Below are 15,409 nucleotides of genomic sequence, written 5' to 3'. Positions count from 1 at the left end.
TCACTTAAGGGTATGTACTGCCAAAAAAGACTCCCATTTGTAAACAAATTTGTGAGAGACATTTTCCTTCTTAATGTGTTGTCCTACAGAATGATGCATAGAAACATGTTCGGCTCAAGGGAAGAGTAAACAAGAAATTCAACATAAGACTGCTGGAGAAGGAAACTGTTACCTAAGCACAGATTTCTAGTGCCTTTTTGTATCATCCCCATGGGACTGGCAGATACAGCACAGAATCTATGGAAGACTTGTCTTCTGGAAAGACAGGCAGAATAAACTATGGCATCTAAAGCACAAGTAAATACAAAAACTATGTGTATGTACTTCACAAAAGTAACTGTATGTAAAGTATTGTAAAAGGTGACAGAATTATTTAAATACCCTTGGTACTTCTTAAAAGAAACATTTTCCCCAGCATCGTAGCCTCAGTATTGAATTTTTTAGAACATACCCTGCCTTAAACAACCCTCTGTATCTGTCTGTATGTGTTCTGTTTGAGTCTTTATTGCAATAAAGGAAAATTTAGGTGGTCCCATTCATGTCTTTCCAATTGTCCAGCTTCATTCCCTAATAGACATGCCTTAGGCTCATTTTTTATATCACAAACAGAACTACAGCTTCAAATAACACAAGAAATTGAGCTCTATGTATGCTAACAAATTAAAATCCGACCACCTGTTTTATGCAGTGAGATTCTGAAGTTCCATATATCTGTTGCATTAAGAACTTGTGTCTCAGACCCAGACACAATGAGCAATAGTAGGTGCTCTTGTCCTTAAAATCACGTATGTTCTTTTCTTACCTGAAAGGCACACTATTTGGGTGCCATTCACAGAAACTGAGAATATGTGGAGACGTATTTCCCCAAGCTGTGGCTAGCACTGCTGGGGAGCGCAGGTTGCACGGCTTTGCTGCGGTGGTTGCATCACCTGCCGTGGGAGTGCATGGTGCGCTGGCCAGCGCTCAAGGCAAGGCCACAGCTTCCTTGGTTCCCCTGCTAAAACTGCACTTGCTGAACACAGTCTTTTTTCACATCAATCCATTTTTCTGCTTGTGACTGGAAATAGTTGCTAATTTGCCAAAGTTGTACGTTCAGCATCTGAAGTTTACCCAGTATGCTCCACCAAGGTCTGGGCCTCGTTGAGCCTCTGGTTTAGAGTGGCAATGGACTCCCCTGTTCCCATCTGCTCCCAGGCTCCACGGTCCAAATCTGGTGGGCAGGATTATGGGATTGCAGCACATCCCCTGGTAAAATTGCTGTCCTTAGGTGTCCCTGGGGGTGCAGCACCTAGAGCGAACCCAGAAATGGAGTGCATCAAAGGAGGTCCCAAAGATGCTCAGGCTATCAATGTATGCACAAAACAAAAAGGCTGCATCTGTATAATTTTAAATGTCCTGAACAGTCAGAGAGGGTGAGAACTCCTTTCTCTGAGAACCCCAACATCAGAGGCTGGCAGAATGGTTTTAACCTTGACTTTCCTGACATTTATAGGTTTCTGCCAGAGTCTGGCTGTTATTTTAAGAGTATATTCCAGTTTATTTAGCAAATGAAGTCTAGTTTAGTTACTGAAATAAAAAAATCAAGACATGGACCATGAAAAACATGATCAGTGAGATATTATGCATAAATGTAAAATAATGATGTAGAACAACTTCAAAAAATCTGTGTTTTCTTTTCTGTACTGTAGTGAGACAAGGAAAAATTAAAAGCAATTGTTTTCTGTGGGGGTCAGCTTATTAGTTTTTATTAATGAATGAATTATTCATCATTAGCATGTATTTTAGTCAAATTACAAACCCCTTTCCACTTCCATTAGGTCAATGGCTGAGATACGATTTCATATCTCAATATGAAATAGAAATAAACAATTAGATGATTTAGGAGATGCATTTGCTTAGACTTTTAGCAGTAGATTTCAGTTGCTGTTGTGTACCACATTTCCTCCGACAAGATGTGATTATTGCTGTCATATGTACTGCTATGCTAAACAATGTATATCCTGTATTTTGTTATTTGCATTTCTTATTTCACAGTGCTTTGCAACCCAGACTTTGCAACATTTGACTTCAGGAAAATGTATTTATCATACTTTGTATATGCTGTTGTTTAAGGATCATGACAGGCTGTACCAAATACGTGAGAGGTCAGTAGTTGGCATTAGCTCTTAATCTGGCATACAAGAGGAGTCAAAGCATTACTATCAATGAAAACCATACTGCTGCTATTGATTATATGGTTCAAGATTTTAGAAGGTTCCATCCATTCAAAGTGTAGCCCTAAAGGCCTTCCAGAATTTAATAGTATGATTACAGAGATGAATGATGGCAGAGACAGAGCCAAACTCAGATGTTTAGTCAATGAGCTGAGATTTGGAAGGAAGAACTGGTACAACAAACATGTAAAGCAAAACTACTCCATGGGACACATACATCAAAAGGGAAGACCCTCACACACAGTACAGACAGAAACTACCTAAAGAAACTAGTGAAATGGCAATGGTAAACAACAATGCTGATGAAGCAGCATGGGTGCAATATTTTCAGACCCTTGTAAAAAGCTTGATTCAACTTTTACCAGTAGAACTTATAATATGTACATCTTCCAGTGGAAACATTGCTACTGATCAGCTGTGCAAACTCATCTCCTGGTGCAGATACCAGCTTAATCCTCAGACACTACGATTCAGCATCTATGCAATCCCTGCCTCACTTTAAAGCTTTGTTACCCCCAAAAGTAGCTTTTGGTATGTTGCGCCACTTTGTTAGTTTTTCTGCTTCTGGTGACAAGTACAAGGCTTTTGAGGAGTCTCATGGCTGCTGGACCATTTTGCTTGGGCTGTAAATGTCTTCTACATGTTAGGGTGGTTAAAGAGTTTTATGACAATTCACCCTTCAAACTGCAAATATTAGGGTGCTACAGTTTGTGAAAGAAACAATGAAAACTAGAAAACATGGAAAACTCACCTGTTTTTCACAATTATCTTTTTCCTTTCTGCCCTGGGGTATACTTGATATCTTACATGGCTGCACGACCAGCTTGGTTGTTTCTAAGTTTGAGGGAAACTTATTCCACCATATTTTAAAAAAAATAACCTACATTTGGTTGAGAATCTGGGGAACAATAACTTGAAAGACAACTGGGCCATACATTCCAAAACATTATGTTGTAGAAATCTCAAATTTGGCATCCAAAATAATGGATTTTTTTTCAGCTTTAGTCTTTTTGCCTTATTTTGCTATATGTTGCAAAAGGAATCATATGTACTGTCATCTTGCAGAAGTTTTGTAGAAGTGGTAAATATGGTGCCAATACAGTTACACAAAAACTCTTGAGGAAATTAATAATTCTGTCTTCATATCTCCTTTGAATAGCATGCAGTAAATAAGGCCTGAGGCCACCCATTCAACAATAAGAACAAAACCTACATTGGATCACTTCTCATTAAGTAAGCACCCATCCATCCTGTGCACAGATGAGGCAGAGGTCCCAGGGAAAAAATATGATGGCATCCTGTAATCAAAACCTTTATTATAATGTACCAAAGAAAGCTGAATTAGCATAGCATGCATTGCTTTAATAATTCTAGTTTTTCTCATATTCAAGAGCTTGCCTATTCAACAGGAACATTCTGTTCCCATTGCTGTACATGTATGCTAAACAAAAACCCCAAACCTACCCCCCAAAAAATTTCCAATACAATCAAACCTGAGATACACTGTAGAAGGTGATTGTACACTATTGGTGACTTGACCATTTTAATTAAGTTAAGGAAAATTATTTTTGATTCTTGTGAATAGGTGCATAAGGATATATCTAAAATCTTTAGAAAGGCAGGTAGTTCTGACATTAGAGTTTGGGGATGAATAAAAGTTTAGTAAGATACACGCTGCTTTTCCCTTTTCTAAAAAAAATAATCAAGCCTTAATCCTACAACTGTATATTAAATCACTTATTTACTGTGACAGGCAGGAGAACACAGATATAGTAATCTAGCAGTCTGGTATCTGATATGCTTTGGGAGTCATGAAATAGATCTCTGCAGGCTGAATGCTGTGCACCCACGCATTGCACAATGCCATGATTACAGTAGGTAGGTGGTTTGGGTAGCAGTGAATTTCAGATATGCAGGAGTCCAGTATAATGTGTGGTATGATTTGCAGGATTTTGTTAGGACACATCCTATAATTGTATGCCTGGTATAATGTCTGATTGGCTTGCCTTTTGTGCCATTGAGAACCTAGACCCCTTCGGAAAATTATGGTTTTTTTGCAAAATTTTTTTGACAATCCATTTTAAGAGAAATAAATTAATCAAAGCTGATTATATTGTGCACACTCCATTTCTGTAAAGGAAATCAAAGCAATTAACACAAGTCACATTTTTATTGCACAAATCATTGTAAAAGACCTATAGAACAAAAGTCATTCCTAAGGAGACAGTTTATAAGCTTCAATACAAACAAAAAAAATTTCAATATCCTATACAGGCAGTACCCCATTAACAGAATTTCGGTGGAATATTACTGATAAAATTCCTCGGGACTGTTAATGGTGTCCTCTGATGGACTGCTCTTCACCTCATCTGCTCATATGTTGCTGCTCTCAGGTGAGTCCATCTGTATGGTATGCTCATTATGCCTTACCTTTCTGTAGTATATATTTTAAAAAATGCGTTGTTACTTCTGATGAAAATCATAGGCACTACTTTACAAGTGGTGAGAAACCCTGCCAAGGAGCGTCTGCAAATTACTTGGTGGGAGCAGAGAAAACTGAACCCTTGGTAGAATCATTCCCAGTGTTACTGGCTGGTGGCCCATACCACCTTTTGCATGAACTGTTCCCCATATGGATTTACTTTGAGGGGGTAGTGCTGCTTCCATTCTTGCCAACCTAAGGCACAGGGGGTACAGGCTAGGCTGGATTTCCAAAATTCTGGTCCATAACTGTCAGATCAGCATTTTCTGTAGTTGGCTATACGCTACCTGAAAAAAACTAAGTAAAAAGGATAAGCAAATCTCTTCCCTTGTAAAAGAAATCTTCCCAACTAGCTTTTCCCTTGGGTTGGTTATGTCTTTCAGTTAGAGGGGAATCTTCTGTGGTGTGTTGGGCCTGATGGCCTAGATAGCTGGACCTGTATTTAGTTGTGTATTGCAATAGTCATCCTTCGCATTTAGAAGAGGAAAGGTTTAGTTAGTCTTTTCTGAAGGTGCAAATAGGCAACGTAAGCATGCACACGTGCAAGACATCCACCTGCTTCTTTAAGCTACTTTACACATCGTGTGTTGTTACGTTAGTTCTCACTGGGTTGACCAAATAGTAGCTGTTTTTTTCTTTTTCTTCAACAGATTGTTCAGAAGGTTTTGTTTGTGACAGGAGAGTCCCATGGTCAGTCAGTTTTGGTGTCAGTTAGAACTGACAGAGGCTTAGCCCAGTATTCGAAAATCCAAAATCATGAAGAAATGGGTCAGATGGATGTCAGAAATACTGCTGCTAGGAAAAATGAAATGTTTGCTATGCTCACAAATTTGGCTTGCTTATCATAGCAGTTTGCTAATTATTAATTGTGCATATCTTCATAAGATAAACTACTCTCTTTTTCTTTAAGCAGTAACCAAATAATGCTGTTGACTTTCAAAATATAACTAGACTTTAGATTTAGCATCATGTTGTGATTAGTATGGCATTTCACACCTTTCCCTGAGCCATTGTCTCAGATTGTCAGCAGAAATCATTGAAACTGCTTACAAGTCATACTTGAAAGGTTATCTGTCGTATTTATTTAAACGTTGGCAACTTTCAAAATTAAACACAAATGAAAATTTAGCATAAATGTAGCATCCTGCTCCTGGCTGTTCTGAGCTGGCAGAGTCCAGACTCCTGTATTTTACTAGGAAGGGATGCTGTGCATGTTGGAGGCTATTTCTTCTGAAGGTTCAGCATAGCACACCTCTGGTAGACTGGGACGTGCTTATTGGAAACTTTTCTCCTGCATTAAAAATAGTCATAGTTTCCTCTGATGAAATATGCGAAAAGAAGCATAGCAAGAAATACAGGTCTGGCCAAAAGCTGGAAAGAAAAGAATTATCTTTTTCTGGCCAAAGAAAGGACCACAGCTACCTCTCCTGTAGATAGGGCTGTGCAGCAGGGGAATGCTGAGTCAGCTGCAAAGAATTAATCAGCCTTTCATCGTCTTGGCTCAGGAAATACGGAATTGTGCTGTAGGGAACTGTGATGGCGTTCAGTATCAAAGAATTATTCTAGAAAATTACCAAAATTGAAGGTGGAAAGGAATTTATTCCTGTTTCTCTCCAGATGCAGACTAGAGAAAACCTTCCTAATTTCTTTTACTTCAATTTTGATTGAAACAGGTCATGCATTTTAAGAGTGTTTCCCACCCACTGGCTCCTCTGGGCATTTGAAAATCTGGCCACTTTATGTGGATGTTTGAATAGGTTCCAAGCTCATTCAAACATCTGACCCTATACTTCTCTACTTCCGTCCTATATATTTAGTTTGGCTTTTAAGCTTCTTTGCCTTCAATTCTCTAGCCTTCAACAAAACATGTAAAAAGCTCCAGCAAACACACAGCATACAAAATTCTCTCCCAGTCCCAACTCCTTTAATAAGGAGGACTAATAAAAAAATTAAACTACAGGATTCGGAACCTCAAAAGTAAGGTGTGGCTAAACACCTCAAGGCTAAGGAAAAAATCCTTTAAAACTCAGATACTTTAATCTACTTCAGTGGATATACACTAATTTACATCAACAGAGGATCTGACTTGAAATGATTACATGGCTTATCTGAAATTGTTCGGCACTGGAAACGCTGGAATGGAAATCTTACAAGCAGCAGCATTATGAGATTTCCTGTACCTCTCCAAGTCGTGCTGTTCTAAAGGAAAATGTGCATGCCAGGACTGGGTAATAACTCTGACAGATTCCCCCATTCATAGCACTGAGAGCTGCAGCTGGGCTGGGTACAGCGAGAATCCTTGTGATCTCCTGCCCCAGCGAACTCCCCGCTGCATGTAGCCAAACCTCTCCCAGAATACTAAATCCACTGAAGCAGAACCTCTGCAACAATTTATAGCAGGTTTCTAGGTGCTTAGCAGCCATAGTGCTTTTCTTGTTTATGGCCCATAGTTTCCTCAGCCATACTCTGTAATTTCCTTACTGAGGTCTTACTCTCAGGTCTGCATATATTTACATGTTTTACTCTGTAAGCTTTTAAGCAGCAAATTATACAAAATAGAGGTGAGACCTCTGCTAGTTGAGTCTTCCTTTTATTGTTTCCATTGTAGTCGCGTCTGGAAAATAAATAAGAACGAACTTGAATTGACATAAAATAAATGACAGTTCAGGTTCTATAGGTTCATGTTTATGACATGATTGGCCCACAGCCACTGCAGCTATTTCGTAGTCTACAAGATGTCCTTGATTTGCTCTTCCACCAGTATGATAACAAGCACATACAATCTTTGCATACATTGCTAATAGGCTTCTACCCTCTGCCTGATTTTACACGTTCAGCTTTCACATTGTTCTTTGCAGAACTCGATCAGCTCTCTTAAATAATCCTTACATTTTCGTCTGTACTATTTTTATCTTTCAACCTAAGTTAGATGAACATAAAGAGAAAAGCAAGAAAATATGATAAATCAAGATACTTGCGAAATCAGAGAATTAACAAAGTCTTCATTCATACAAAGGGTGTAATTTTTCTTCCAGCGATATACAAATTATGATAACCCTAACAGAGCTACCTTAAATATTTTCTGATGTGCAAAACCACCTTCTTCTACTGCCTTTTGAGAGTAACTACACAAAAAAGCCATATAATGATGGTAGCAATAGTGGGACTTCAGGTGCATACATGCCAGCCCTGTTAGATCTCTCATCTTCTTTTGACATGTCGGTCATGAGATTTTTTCTCTCTTTTTTATAGATGTAACAGAAATAGTCTTGGTGTCTGTGAAATGACTCCATTCCTTCCTTGCTGAGCATATATTGGAGCCTGATGAAGAAATTTTATTTTTTATCCCTCAAGGCCCATCATATAGCCTTCCAAGGGCTCTCATTTTGCTTACCCCCTTGCTATGAAGCACGGACCGCTGAAATTTCAGCCTGGTGATGGCTTTATATTTACAACTCTATTGCACCTGACCTTGCTAGGGCTACTGAATGTGCAAGCAGCTTTTGTAAAGGGGGAAGGCACGAATAAGAGCTAGCTGGAGTTCAGTGGAAAGAGGCTAAGGCAAGATCAACAAAACGGGAAAGTAATAGCAGTTTTATAATGAGAATGATTATCTGTTTGTCAGTTCACATGAGAGCAGAATTGTTGTAGTCTTGGTAGCGGATCTATAGTCAAATAGCAGTCTTCTCCAGGGATTCTTAATTTCTTTTTCTTCACCTTGTCTGAGTGATTACATGCATTTCTTCCTGGTATGGATATGGTTACTCACTCCATGTTTTCAGTGGTTTCCGCAGTGTGTCATATAGCAAGCTGCTCTTTATCTTATCTTGAAATAATAGTTGGCAAAATATTGTAACTTACACCTGGAACACCTTGGAGTGCAACTCCTTGCCTAATTTTCTGAGCTTTAGTGGCTTCCTAGTTTCTACCTAGAACTTCAACATCAGTTTTGATCTGTGGGGTGATACAGCCAGAGGTGGAATGAAGTGTCAACATCCCACTGAAATTCAAGTACCCTTTTACCTTTTTGCTAATGTCCTTTCAATATCTCTGAAAATCTCAACCAGAAGAACTTAGATAGGGCCAAGGCTATATGGTTTAATATTCAGGATAGGTAGTGACTATTTCTTTTGCTAGAGCAATCTTGGCAAACTGAGAAGGAGGCTTGGAGCATTGTCATCAGTTACTGACAATCTACTTTCACTTTCTGAAAATTCCCAAGTACTTAGAATTCTGTCTCTGTGTAGTAATTAAGAAGGGTAAAGGTTATTTTGTTCTTTTGATTAAAAATTGAATTTACTTTGTGTTGATGTAAAAGCAGGAAATGTAATAGCAAATTAGTTTTTGTTCTTTCTGTCTGCATTCAAAATTAATATTTAGTACAGATCTTCTACTTCATTTTCAGATAATCAAAATACACAAAGCTAGTAAGATTGTATCACCACTTCTTCTCTCAAATAAATTTTTGTAATTACATGAGAAATGAATCTATATTAACCTTCAAAAGCTACTATTCTTAGGTGAATGGCACCAGAAACTTGAGCATTCACACGGTAGCGTTATGATTGGCTTGAGAGCAGATATCCAGAATATGTTGGGATTTTGAGGCCGTTCAGGTAGTGAATTAGTTTAAGCATTCATAGCGCAGGGAAGCCCATGAGATAGGTTTTATGGAATCATATCAAGACAAAGAAAACCATAATGGGCATTGGCAACTGGCAAGTGTGTTGCCTGTGGGCTGTCATCCAGAGAGCATGGAGTTTCAGTAAGTGAGAAGTAGGATTGCTCTTTGGTGTCCAAATGAAAAATGAACGGGATGAAGAGGTGTCTGGATGATACATCTAATTATACACTAAGGTGTGGGCATTATATATGTTACAGATAGATAGATAGATAGATAGACAAACCAAATGATCTATCGATCAAAGTGTACAGATTCTAGAAATACCATATTAATTCTCAGGGCTAAATTTATTTTCCTGAAGTTCAATAGACATTTTAGGGGGGGCTATAGTTTTACACAGCATTAAAAGGTTGAGATTTTAGCTTTACAAAAGTCAGGAAAATCTTGACTTTGAAGAAGAGGTAGTCAGGAAATTCAGAGTCAAGTAATGATTCTACCTTTCAAAATGGCAGTAGAAGAAGAAGACACAAAAAACTGCTGGAGATTTTAATAATTGCTTCAAAAGAAAGTAGATTGTTTAAGATTACCATTAAAAAAGCAAGTAACTCCCACAGGAAAAAAGAAAACTGTTTCTATACTGATTCTTACCAGGTCAAAATTTAGCCCTTTGCTTGGAAATTACTATCTCTAAAGGCTATGCATCATGTGTTACCACTGAAATAGATGAACTCTCAAGGATACTTTTTATTTGCCTAAAAGCTGTTTAGACTATCACTTATAAGTTGACCACACCATTTCTTTAAACAATATACTTCTTTATGGCTTTAGTGAGTAGGCTTAGTACTTACAGTGTCATAGATATCTGAACTAGATCAGTTATGGCAGCTGTGGATAACATTTGTCAGTATTTTCTGACTCTTACGTAAGTATGTCAATAAAATTTGCATTTGAACAAGGCCTCCCCTCTTCCTTCCCCTAGAATAAATTAAAAGGATCATAACGGCATAAAATATCAATGTGTTTTGGGGGAAGAGCAAAATTACCAAGTCAGGCTATAATAGATTCACAAGCATTGATGAAGGCTGGGATGCTGCCTTTATTAAAGATATTTTTATGTTGACAGTCCCTTAATGACAGACTCCAATGAAGATTTTGGCTTCAGCTTGTTAGATGGCGATATTCAATGAAGATGTCCTGGTTGCTTCCTGTCAGGAGACAGACAACAGTTTGATTCAACTTTGCATTAACAGAAAAAGAATTTCTCACTGGATTCATAGTGATAAAAAAATATTTTATAAATACTGCAATGATTTTTAGGTACTTTTTGCCTGTTTCTTTCTGTTGCTGGGACTGATGAATCAAAAATAAATTATGCTAGATCATATCATGAAAAAATTGTTTGATAAATTTTTCCTATTAATATTTGAAGACATGAAATGGATGCTCAGAAAATATGAGGGATTTGAAGCCACTGAAGGCTAAAGTTATTTGTTTTCCAAAGATTAGATGGATATTTAAGTATAAGCTTTCACAGTTAGCATACCTTAATACTTCAGCTGGAAATCTTTGGTACTTTTAAATGGTGAAAGTGTAATTCACTCATTCTGTTTCAGTCAACATATTTTAACACAAAATACAGAAAAGGTTCCAATTTTTTCCCCCATAAGATTACAAAGTACCTTGCATATGTTTCCTCTGTAATTTGATTTAAAAGTAGTAAAAGAAACTCAATTTACTGAATTTTCAGACATCATGTAATTAGTACAACTTTTGGCCATTTGAGTAACAATCTAAATGTCAACCTCTAGGAGAAAACTGACAGCAATTTTAGTCAAAGACAAAACATTAGCCACAACATTCTTGTCCTTACGTACTTATATCACACACTTTGGAATACCAGAATAATGAATACAATGTATGAAACAGAGCAAGTTTTGTTCTGTTGTACATCCTTGCCTGCTAAAATTAAAACCTCTTATGTCAGTGCAAAATACACACGTGGAGGGTTGTTTCTAGCCTGATAGTGAAGTTCTCTGTGAAGACAACTGATTTTGCAGTATTTAGAAATGTCCCTTTGCAAATTCATAAGTAATGTTGAACTGTATCAGAGAAAATAACCTGAATATTTTTTAAGAGGATGCACTTCTGATTAAAATTGCCATCACACTTTATACAAATTTAGTTTTTATAGAAGGGATTTTTTGCAATGATGTATTATTTAAACTTACCTTCAGTCCGCTGACATTACAGCCAACCTACAGTTTTCCTTTAAATTCCGCTGACTAAAAAAAATTGTCCTCTCAGCTGGTTTTATCCAGTTACCAGTGTAAAGGTTGCCAGAGACTTCAGTGTGAATCTAATCAAACCCCAAATGTGTGGCCAACTTGAATCTAAGATGCAAAAGATTAGTTCATTCAACTAAATCCTCTGGGATGTTGATTGTGTCTTAGCATGTGTTTGCACAGAACCCAGCACAAAACAGCATGACTGGAGTCTTTGTGTGATGAAAACTGAATTAGCGCTCAATCAAGACTTTGCTTCTGAAACTTCACCCTACAGACAGAAGCCACTCTGTAGTCTGTTTGCTGTCTCCTTTGCTCCTGGCACTTGGGTCCCATGTTAGCTAGGGCTTGCTATTCTAAGGATGGTTGGGAAGACCAAAAATAGTGAATTATTTTATTCTCCCAGTGGACAGCTATCCCAAATGTACAATGCTGGTATATTAATGAAGACTAAAAGTCAGTGTAGCTAAATCACCAGTTTTCATTGTTGTATATTTCCAAAATCTCTTCTATCACATTTGATTTAGTCTCCATCCACCTCTAAAGATGTTGAAAAATAAGGTGCAGAGTCTTTGGTTACATTTTTATCATGTAAAAATGAATTGTTTTCTTCTACTTCATTTATGTAAAACTGACAAAAATAAGATAACTAAAACCAATGGCTAATAAGGCAATCTGTTTATTAATCCTCTATCTGTTGAAACTCTTACTTCACATCCCTGTTGTGTGAGCAATTTGTAGCATGAATCCTTACGGGATGCAAGTTAAAAAAAAAAAAAAAAAAGACATGCTCTTTTTCTGTTTATTTTGGAGAAAATGAGATGTTGTTTTTTAAGGTTGCATTAAAAATCAGATAAAAACAGTTTTTATCTTTATGTGTCTTCTTTGGGAAAAAAAATTCTACCTCAAGAAATTTCTTTAACAAAGAGAACATTATTTCAGACTCTAACATTTCTGTCTGCCTATTATCATTAGTCATAAGCTAAGCCCTGCACTAAATGTCTAGTGAGCACAGATAATGTTCATTTTGTCTGGAAGACAGGTTGCCGCCTGTCAAGGAGAGATGGAATAAATGACAGGTTTGGACTCTGTGCCTTGCAGGCATATTAGGCTAAGAAATCGCCAACATGATGAAAAATTATTTTGTCAAAAATTTGTAGGTCACCCATCATTGTCTAATGTATTCTGTGATTAATTGCTAGCATAGATCAGCATTATGTCTTTCCAGTGAATCGCTTAATTGTTGCCTGCTTCATGCTCTTAATGTAATGACGAGGCATCTGGTCCTTTCACATGTGCTTTTAAATGCCAGCTTTTGCATCCAGGTTACGGGAACTGTAACATTAAACTTAAAGAACTAGTTGAAATTAAAACTTCCGGAAATCCGTCTGTTCTATCTTTTTTTTTTTTTTTTTTTTTTTTTTTTTATGGCCGTGTGCACGGTAGGCTGAGTGTTAGTGTTAATGTATGTAGATTTTATTTCTGATGAGTGATTATTTGACTGCTCATTTTACGAAGATTTATGGTGTGCTTTCTATCTCCTGACTGCAGTGCTACTCTTATCTTTAATAAAAGAGATGAGGACATTAATCAGCTTTTGTCAGGAGTCCTGACTAAGACATTAAATGTACTGTATGGGATAGGTAAACACGCTCCAGATCCTTCTCTACCTCAGTAGATCAGGCAAAAAAACACTCATTATATTTATCATAATTTCACATCTGCTGTTTTTGAAGCAATGTACCATGAGGCCATAAACTGTATTACAACTGTGCATAAATTCAACTGATTTGTGGCTGGAGTAACTAATTCCTAAAGTACATTTTAGAAAAACAAGCAGTGAGCCCTGAAATTGCAATTCCATAAAGGCACTAAATTACTGACTGCAGAATCAAGAATTTGCTTGATGTGATTCTGCAGTGACCGTTTTATAAAAAGTGACAGTGTGCCTGTGATTGAGTCAATAAAATAAGGACGAGTGAGCCGTACACTCAAACAAGATTAAAGAGAAACAGAATGACAGAGGACAGACACATGGGATATAAATAGAGGAAAGTGTAATGTTCCCCCCTCCAAAAATGGCTTTAGGATGTAGCTATTAATAACAAGGTTGTTAATTTGTAAGTAATCATTTCACTATGCGAGAAAAATACAGATGCTTTTACCTAAGTTTTCATCAGATACAGTATTTCTGTAAACAAAGATATATTTTTTTTGATGGCAAAAAGGTTGCAGCTCTTATCTTAAAATATCCCATATGTTTAAAATGGCTGGATTTTCTCATCTGAAAATTGTAAATAGTTCAAGTAAAATCAATGGGACTATACAAGCCTCTAACTGTGGTAATCAGAACAGCAGTCAGGACTGCACCTTTCAAACTGGATCTTTCTTAAGTTGAAGAGAACATACTTTTAGGGCGTCCTTAGATGTGATATTTCATCAGCAGCTGAATGGAGTTGGTTTTCTTACTTATGTTTCCAAGCAAAATAGTGACAAGAACAGCAAGATTGTGCCTAGCTCACCCCAGACCTATGCTTTACCTCTCCTGGTGGCAAAGCAAAAAGAGGTCAAAAGACTCGGAAGCTGCTGAAGTATTGGAAGTATTGGTCCAAGTAATATCAGTTCCCAACATTTTTTGTGTAATTTTTGGTCAGGCCAAACTGAAAGGTATTAGATTTTCAGTTAATGGTGATACAAGATGGTTTCCTCTCAGTGATACCTGAAAGTTGACACATAATGCACATGGGCAAAAAATGATTTCTCTTGGAGTATTTAAAAATGAAAATATTTTTGATCTCCAAATAAGCTAGCCTTCATTATGGTACGCATTGCTCTCATTCTATAGGTAGATATATAAAAAACAAAACAAAGATGTGGTATGAGATAACTTTTAAACATCCTTCTCTTGGGAGTTAATGGCTGTCCATAGTGTTTCAACAGCCCCTGGTGTGTGTTGGTGGAAATATATATTATATTCACTTTGGAAAATCAGAGTAATATAATACCCTCTGGTGCTGTTAATAAATGTGTGTCTAGCTTAGTTTTAGTACTGTTCTTGACCACAGCCTGCTAAGCTTGGTCCATTCTTGTGGTTATAAATCTGTAGGGATTATGCTGAATATTTTTGTGCTTTGTCCATGAGATCAAGACAAAAAAGTGTTTGCTTGATGCCAAGGCATAGTTTCTATCTAATAGCATCAATCTGTGCATCACTGAGCGTTTCTTTTCCTGACCTTATTACTTTACTGAAATTAAGCTTGAAACAATCTGATGTCAGATACTGTATATCTACTTTTATTGCTAGCCTTGCCGGGCCTCTCCATATTGCTAGTGCTGCATCTCATTTTAGATAGGTTGAACCACATATATATTCTCCAGTTTATTGAAAGCCTGATAGATTGTTTTCCATGTTCCACAACAGCAGGCCAGTCTTTTTCATGAACATTGGAGAACAAATGTAACTTCTCATGTATACAGCTGACCAAAATTAATAGTGTTTTTTTTCTTGGCATTACGAATCACTAGGTATGAGCAAGAATAGCACAGTGAAGTTGGCTTCAGTTCAGCTTTTCTGATTCAGTGGCAGTTTCAAATGTATTTGAAGAATCTGTAAAAGTTGATTATTATGATAGATTCAAAAAGATTTGCTCAGACAACAGAGCCACACCAGAATGAATTGTAAGGATTGAATAAAATGCAAACTACCTTCAAACTGAGGCAAGCTTTTACTATCTATCCACCCCCCTCACCTCCTTTCTCTCTCTCCCTATTACCATATAAACTTAGCGGCTTCCTGCAGAGTTCCACT

This window comes from Falco naumanni, chromosome 7 (genome assembly GCF_017639655.2).
Source record: "Falco naumanni isolate bFalNau1 chromosome 7, bFalNau1.pat, whole genome shotgun sequence".
Lineage (NCBI taxonomy): Eukaryota > Metazoa > Chordata > Aves > Falconiformes > Falconidae > Falco > Falco naumanni.
This window is presented reverse-complemented; position numbering follows the sequence as displayed.